The 8,563-nt window shown below is 39.3% G+C and overlaps 1 long non-coding RNA gene across 1 annotated transcript; it reads right to left on the bottom strand.

Moving 5' to 3' along the window:
• Nucleotides 1–6,777: 6,777 nt before the first annotated feature.
• On the bottom strand, nt 6,778–7,514 carry LOC113472163. Its single transcript, XR_003394594.1, has 2 exons — nt 7,448–7,514; nt 6,778–7,294 (listed from the first exon to the last, which is right to left on the bottom strand). It is a non-coding gene; the product is annotated as an uncharacterized LOC113472163 (long non-coding RNA).
• Between the last annotated feature and the right edge of the window lie 1,049 nt (nt 7,515–8,563).

The raw sequence follows: 8,563 nt of genomic DNA, 5'->3' as shown, positions 1-8,563 counted from the left end.
TTCATTGTCTAGTTGAGATTCAAATAAAAAGTTGATTTCAAAAATTTCAACAAAACTAGAGCTAAAATTAATTTTAAAAAATGACAATTTTGAGGTTATGAATTTCACAAAAAATGTAAACAAAACCCTGGACCATGGTACCAAATAATTCCTAGGTAAATTTCCTGGATTGGTACTAGGCTATGGTCCAGGGTCTATGGTCTGGTACTATGCTCTGTTGTGGACACTTGTATTTGTTAACATGATAATATTATTTTTCTATGGTCTAGGGTCCAGGGTCTAGGGTCCATGGTCGGTACTCCGTTGTGAACGCCTACTAAGGTGTGGTCACATTTGAGCGCTGCAGTAGGATATGATCACAATGCAACGATTTAGCATATTCTTGTATTAAAGAAATAAAGTGTGTTTGGTGGTGTTTTTTTCTTTTCTTTTTTTCGTTTTTAGTCATGGGTTGCGCAACTCTGCAACCTTATGACGAGCCGCCCCTGTTACGTTCTCAAGTGCAATATTATTAAAAACAGATTGTAGGTAGTTTTTTCTTCTGATAATGGAGCAGTTGCAAATGGGTAAAAATTATTAATAATAAATAAACTTGGGGCTGATGCAATTCCAAAAGGCAATTTCTTATAACAAAATAAGCCCCTATGGGTAGAAATAGTTGTTAACAACTGAGATTCTGGACAAAGTGGAATTTGGAGATAAGCCTGTGATAAATCAAGCTTAGCAAAAATGTTGCCTTTGATTGAACTGATGAGATCACTAATCCGAGGAATAGGGTGTTTATCAACTACCAAATTTTTATTTATGCTTACTTTGTAGTCTCCACATATTCTTAGGGAACCATCAGGTTTGATCACAGGGACGATAGGGCTAGCCCAATCCGAAGATTCAACTTCAAATATAACCCCATCTTTAACCAACTTGTCTAAGCCCATGGCAACTTTCTCCTTTAAAGCAAAAGGGAGGGGGCGTGGCTTGTGAAATACTGGAATGGCATCAGGTTTAAGTTTAAGTGATACTGATTTTTGATAGCTACCAACAGTATCAGAAAACACCAGAGGGTACTTAGTTAAAAGATTAGTTACAAGACATTTTGACTCAGACACACTAAGTGAGTTACAATCATAATTATTATCAGTTACATCAATATTAATATTACCATCATGTCTAACATTTAGGATGCCTAGCTTAATAAGCCAATCTCTGCCTACAATTGGAGGTCCACTTTTGCTATCAAATATGTATAAATCTAAAAACAATAGGTCATTAACTTTAACCTTGGCAACTCCCAGAGGGGTAATAACATCACTATTATACACCTTGACCTGTAATTTTGTAGGTAATAAATTTTCAATATTTACAATACCTTTTGCATAATCCTCATTCATGGCTGTAATGGCTGAACCAGTATCTACTTGGAACTCAGTTCTGATACCATTCAGTAGTAACTTGATAGAAATGGGTTTAGCAAACCTATTTTGCACATCAGGCTCAATTGAAAAAAGAGCATTGAGGGAAACAGAAAGATCTGAAAATTCATCAACAATATCAGTATAATGTACAGGTTTACAGTTGGATGTGATATGGCCTTTTTTATGGCATTTTTTTGGCAGTTGTCTTCTCTCACGGAAGTTATACCTCTCAATGAAGAAATTGGGAGGGGGAGAAACATAATCCAACAATAACTTCTTCAAATCCTTGTATGATTTGTCGGTTGGAGTAGCTGGGAGACACATTTCCCTAATTGAATTATAGGGCGTTGGTCCCAGATATGAAATAAACAGGAGTACTTTCTTGTCATTTGGAATAGCATTCAAAGTGCAGAATGCCTCAAATTGCTCTAGCCAACCTCGAACATCTTGATTGTTAGCTAGAACCGCCACATGTCCAAGAAGAGTCTGATTTCCAACTAGTTTTTCACCTGGATTTGGCATGACTTGCCACTTTAAGTTTTATCCTCGTCACCAGTTGTAATAGCCTATTTCTAGGAGATTAATATAAAAAAAATGGAGAGACATAATGAGGTTTCGCCTTGGACTGTATTGTTAGGAGGGTACGTAGAAGTGTGCCCGGAGAAATCAAGTTGTAAGAGGTTTTAAGTCCACAACTATACATAGTGGACGGCCGTCGATCGACGAGGTAAATCTATGTTGTCGAGACAGTGTGGACGGTTTCAGTCGACATCGATTGTCGCGTCGACTAAGTGTGTTAGAGGTGCTGTCAAAGCAGAACGTTGTTTGTATGTTTCTCGCTTCGGACTTTATCAGGGTTTTCCTAAGTTGGATTGGGTACATTTCGTTGTACAAGGGAATGTAATTTGTGGCATGTGTTTGCATAAAAGAGAATCAGGACAACTGCAGGTATACAAATGGGAACAAAAGTTATGGCTTGCTGATTTGGTACATTTCACAAAGCAAAAATCATGTGGACATGTCTTCTCAATGCTCTAGCCAACCTCGAGCATCTTGATTGTTAGCTAGAACCGCCACATGTCCAAGAAGTGTCTGATTTCCAACTGGTTTTTCACCTGGATTTGGCATGACTTGCCACTTTAAGTTTTATCCTCGTCGCCAGTTGTAATAGCCTATTTCTAGGAGATTAATAAAAAAAAAAAAAACGGAGAGACATAAAAATAAAAAGCTCACATGTTGAAATCAGAAGAAAGAAAGCAAAATCATGTTTTTTTTCATTGCTTTCTTCCATATTTGGTTCAAAGCTGTCTGTCATATTAATGTGAGGTTTTTATTTATTAATTTTAGTGTAAATTTTGATTAAAAAACAACAGTGTGAATTTTGATAGTTTGAAGATTGTCACATATAATATGGCCAGATAGTTTTCCCAGGAAATTAAAGAAAGATTTATTACCCATGATGTCTTGCTGGTTGCTAGTGCATAAAATCCCCGAACGGGGACTCCAACATAATTATGTATTAGGTTATGTGCGTTTGGTTGGGAGCGGGGAGATTCTTCGCACCCTCTCTCTCTCTCCAAGGAGTGTCCCTGTATTGGTGTATTGGTGTACTCAGGGTTGCCAGATGAAGTTATTAAAAAAGCCCCAATTTGCTCTTAAAAAATCCCCATTTTTTCCATTGTCAATTATATGTTATAGGGTTCAGCCCAGGGGTGCCAAATAACATTTTATATTCAAAAAGTGCTACTTTTGGGAGTCGAACCTGTCTGGCCTCACTTGGCTAGTAGCCTTTTGAGGAGTAAATAATGAAGTGTATTCAAGTACCTTAATATTTTCAGGGAGCCTCTTTTGAAGTTCAGAACAAATTTCTAGAAGGAAGCTTAAACTTTTGGAGTATTGTATTTGCTAGGTCTTATGAATGAAGAACAGAAAAGGTTTATTTGTTACACCAAATAACTTTTATTTTAATTAATTTTTTAAACATTTTACAACACACAAAACACACAGTACAAAAATGAGATCGTAAATAATGAAGTGTATTCAAGTACCTTAATATTTTCAGGGAGCCTCTTTTGAAGTTCAGAACAAATTTCTAGAAGGAAGCTTAAACTTTTGGAGTATTGTATTTGCTAGGTCTTATGAATGAAGAACAGAAAAGGTTTATTTGTTACACCAAATAACTTTTATTTTAATTAATTTTTTAATCATTTTACAACACACAAAACACACAGTACAAAAATGAGATCGACAGCTTCTTAAAATCTTCTACATTCTTTTCAAGTATAGGTAATGGTTTTCAAGTCTGTATAGACCACATCATATATTCCAGGACATTTCGACCTTATTTTGTCTTTAAAAGCATTTAACAAATGCCATTGGCAAAGAATGTGTTTTATTTCATGTCCCATGGCAGATTGAAGTCCATTAACTAATGCAGGATCATCAACTGTGATAAGACAATTAATTGTAAAATCTTCTTGGTGTGAAAACAACATTCGTTTTTTTAATGCTTTAAAAAATAACTCAACCGGTGAGGACCGGTTGCTATGGTTGCTGTCCCACCTGATTGGGCTTTAAAGAGGGCCTCTATATCCTGCCAAGCTTTTTCTTTTGCAATGTTTGTATGTTTGTCCGTCTATTTGTATTTGATGGATCGATCATCTTTAACAAAGAAACAAGAACATCTTTGTGACAAAGGAACCTGACAACAGGCCCAAGTCCTGTTCCAATGACGATTCAAACCACTCAGGGATCTGAAACAATAAGCTTAGGAACATCGACAGAAAAAGGAAAATGGGACCAAACTGTATCCGTTGTTACGAAACGAGGCCCATTTGTTCTTTAGGCTTGTAGCATGTCTGAATGTCCCGCCTGATTGGGCATTGAAGAGGGCCTCCACATCCTGCTAAGCTTTTTCTTTAGCAAGGTTTGTGTGCTTGTCTGTTTGTTTTCTAATATAGTTTTTGTTTCACACATTGCATCAAAATGTCCATTTCATTGTAATTAGTACTCATTACTTCCTACAGCATCATAGGTAAGGTCGGTGAGGCACCAGCTCCCTGTCTTGGCTGCTTCTTTTGGAGGTTCCATTTGGTTTTCAGGCTTGTGCGTCTGTTTCTTTTCCAAGATACAAATTGCGAATATCAATACAATGTTCTCAATGCGTCACTTGTTTAGTTTCTCCGCCAAGTACATCATCAGTTTCATTTGCTCGCACAGGCGAGCGCCTTGACCACTACACCACCGAGGTAGGTTTAGAAAGGTAGAACGAGATGAGGTTTCGCCTTGGACTGTATTGTTAGGAAGGTACGTAGAAGTGTGCCCGGAGAAATCAAGTTGTAAGAGGTTTTAAGTCCACAACCACACATAGTGGACGGCCGTCAATCGACGAGGTAAATCTATGTTGTCGAGACAGTGTGGACGGTTTCAGTCGACATCGATCGACGATCGTCGCGTCGACTGTGTTAGAGGTGCTGTCAAAGCAGAAAGTTGTTTGTATGTTTCTCGCTTCGGACTTTATCAGGGTTTTCCTAAGTTGGATTGGGTGCATTTCGTTGTACAAGGGAATGTAATTTGTGGATGTGTTTGCATAAAAGAGAATCAGGACAACTGCAGGTATACAAATGGGAACACAAATTATGGCATGATGATTTGGTACATTTCACAAAGCAAAAATCATGTGGACATGTCTTCTCAAACTGGTAGACTTGGTAAGTTATTGTTACAGAACGCGAGCATGATACAAATTTCTTGACCCCGCCGGGAATCGAACCCGGATCTCCCGCGTGCAAGGCGAGTGCAGTGACCACTACGCCATGGGAGAAGATGATAAAATTTGTCGATTTCTTCATTTCACACTCAAATTCAAACTTTCTTCTTTTTAAATCGAGCTTCCTGAGTTCAAACTCTCTGACCTTTTCCTGTTTGTCACGAACATAGTTCATTAAATTTTTTCCTGTTTAATGGAGATGGGGATGGAGAAGATGATAAAATTTGTCGATTTTATTTGTACCTTGTCCATTTCAATCCTAGAATTTTATTATAATGGGGCGAGGTTTGTTGCAAAGACAGGGATGCACTAGATTCAGCATCTGCCGTGGGAGAATCACTGCCCGAAGAGGAATCTCTTAATTTCGGCTCTCAAGATGGCTTTTTTCTCCAGTTTAAATGTATCTTTCTCGGGACCAGGAAATTCATTTCTCTTTCATACTGACTCGAATTGTGAAGATCGCGATGTAATTTGGCGACCGCGAGGTACATTCGGCACGACACTGCCCGAAGAGGAATCTCTTAATTTCGGCTCTCAAGATGGCTTTTTTCTCCAGTTTAAATGTATCTTTCTCGGGACCAGGTAATTAATTTTTCATACTGACTCGAATTGTGAAGGTACAACAGCATGATAGCATTAAAATCTCATTCGAACCTGAAAACAAAGGAATATTGATGAGTGAAGGGATAAGTGACTCATGCACCCGGGCATCGAGATAGCAATACCAAGAGTGGAGCTATGAAAATAGTATTGAAAGGAGAACTCAGATGTCTCCGTTCTTTGAGGATGGGGGAAAAAAGATAAATGTAGGCAGTAAAAATTGACGCGAGATTAGATCCCTGCGAGATCGAAAAAAAGCGTGAATCTCGCGAGATTGCAATCCCTATTTGGCCCCCTCCTTAGCTCGTACAGGACCCAAAAAATGCGCCCGATCCAGTTGTGATGTTGTCATCTCCAGGAACGGCACGAAGGACACAAAGGAAAATTGCTGGTGTCTTACCTTGATAAAAACTTGGGTTTTGTTCGGAGATACGATGTGGAACGGCGATAGGGTTTGTGAACACACACGGCACTCAGGTTATCGGCAGAAAACAGGTTGAAATGGCAATGGATCGCGATGTAATTTGGCGACCGCGAGGTACATTCGGCACGGCAATTGGAACAGGCAGGTTAGGTCGAAAAATGTGATGACCGTAACGATTGTTGTGGAATACGTTGCATGCTATGGTGTGCTTTTCCACAGCACGGGCATGTGTTACCTGAAGAAGCATTGGCACGATCCTTGGATAGGGTAGCTACCATGACACGTTTGACTGGTTGGGATTTACTCACATGAGGTTAGGTTTTCACACTAGTATGACCTGGGGCTTGAGACATGAGCTCACTTGTAGCCACTCGTTCTTAAATAAACTTGAGGATCTCGGCGTATGTGTAACCTCGGATGTCCTTGCCTGCACTTCTTGGGTTAGTCGGTCGATTGCACGTCTTAGTTTTTCTACATCAACCATAACTTGACCCGCTTGGAGCTGTTCTGACATAAGTAACTTTTCTCTAAGTCCTTTGCATTTTTCCAAGCACTCTTTGACGTGGTCTGTGATTTTTCCAAATTATCTTTTCACATTTTTAGGCTAGGGCCTGTTGTATCAACTTTAACCAAAGCTTGAAGGGGCTGTTGAACATTACAATAGGGGCGCGTTCACAAACACCTTCCATGTCCTTAATTTCATCTGCAGTGAATTGATTCCATTCAGCAGCTCAGCCAACTCTGTAGTAGGCTGCTCTGAATCATTTCGCAATGTTGTCTGCACTTCTTGGGCTAGTCGGTCGATTGAACGTCTTAGTTTTTCTATATCAACGATAACTTGCCTCGCTTGGAGCTGTTCTGACATAAGTAACTTTTCTCTAAGTCCGTTGCATTTTTCCATACACTCTTTGACGTGGTCTGTAAATGTCGATAAATGTTCGAATGAGATTTTCCATGATTTTACACTCGACTTTGTCAAACGAAGATCTGTGTCCCTGTACTGTGGGTAATTGTTGAATTTGTTTTTACTAATGAAGATCTCTGTGCCTGTTCTATGGGTATGTACCCGTTGATAATGTATGTGAGGACCTCTATTGGTCATGATTTTACACTCGACTTTGTCAAACGAAGATCTGTGTCCCTGTACTGTGGGTAATTGTTGAATTTGTTTTTACTAATGAAGATCTCGGTGCCTGTTCTATGGGTATGTAGTATGTACCCGTTGATAATGTATGTGAGGACCTCTATTGGTGTGGACTGTCTGGAGTCTGTTTCTAATGCCCACCACTCACACTCAGACTGTCTTCTTGAACGAACATTATCCCGCCAGGATAAAATCTGCCCCGGGCGGGAATCGAACCCGCGGCCTTGCGCTTACAAGACGCGCTACTAACCAACCTAACTAGGCTGGCTCAGTACAATGTTTGTTACAATACAAGGTAAGACCGTTTTCCGAGTATCAAGTATTGTTTTTAGCTGTGAAACAGAAATAGCTGTTTTCTTAACAACAAGAGGTTTGCTTTGCTAGAGGGAACTAACTGTAACTATACTTCGCTACTAACCAACCTAACTAGGCTGGCTCAGTACAATGTTTGTTACAATACAAGGTAAGACCGTTTTCCGAGTATCAAGTATTGTTTCTAGCTGTGAAACAGAAATAGCTGTTTTCTTAACACCAAGAGGTTTGCTAGAAGTAACTAACTGTAACTACGAAGGCCTTAAGGTAGGTTTACACGCTCAAGCCATTTACACAAACTGGCTTGCGCATGCCGTTCTGATCGGTTTGCACAAAACTGCAAGAGGGACCTACAAAAAGTTTTTTTTTTTTTTTGCTTGTACAAACTTCTAGCCTGCGTTCACACGCTACGATTCACTTGTGCAAATGGCTTGGGGCTGCAAACCCACCCTTGTTTGAACACCTTAAAGTTCTGTACCAAATCTCCTCCCTGGAGATTTAACTCCGACGGCTTGTTGAAGCTCGCCATACTACACAACACAAAGTTATTAGGTAGACATTTTCAACAGTAATTAAACTTTCTAATAAATTTCACTTGACTTTCAACTTTTGTTACACCATTTTTTTTTAAAATCGTTTTTGTTTTTTCTTACTGATGTGAAGTTAGCGCACTCAGGCGTATTTTTCTCCTTCGTTGAATGTGAGCGTATTTCAGATCACATCTGACACTGTTGACCTTTCTGCTCTTCTGGCGGTCAATTCAAATTCCCAAGCCACGAGATGAAACCTTAAAATTCACTTTTAATGACACTAGAACGACCTTTTTGGTCACTTTTACACTTGAATATCACTTATCAGATCTTATTATTTATCAGAATGCTTCGACTCACACGCAAATGGCT

The sequence above is a fragment of the Diaphorina citri genome, unplaced genomic scaffold (assembly GCF_000475195.1).
Source record: "Diaphorina citri unplaced genomic scaffold, Diaci psyllid genome assembly version 1.1 scaffold4115, whole genome shotgun sequence".
Classification (NCBI taxonomy): Eukaryota; Metazoa; Arthropoda; class Insecta; order Hemiptera; family Psyllidae; genus Diaphorina; species Diaphorina citri.
Note: the sequence above shows the minus strand (reverse complement) of the source record. Positions and strands in the feature narration are given on the sequence as shown.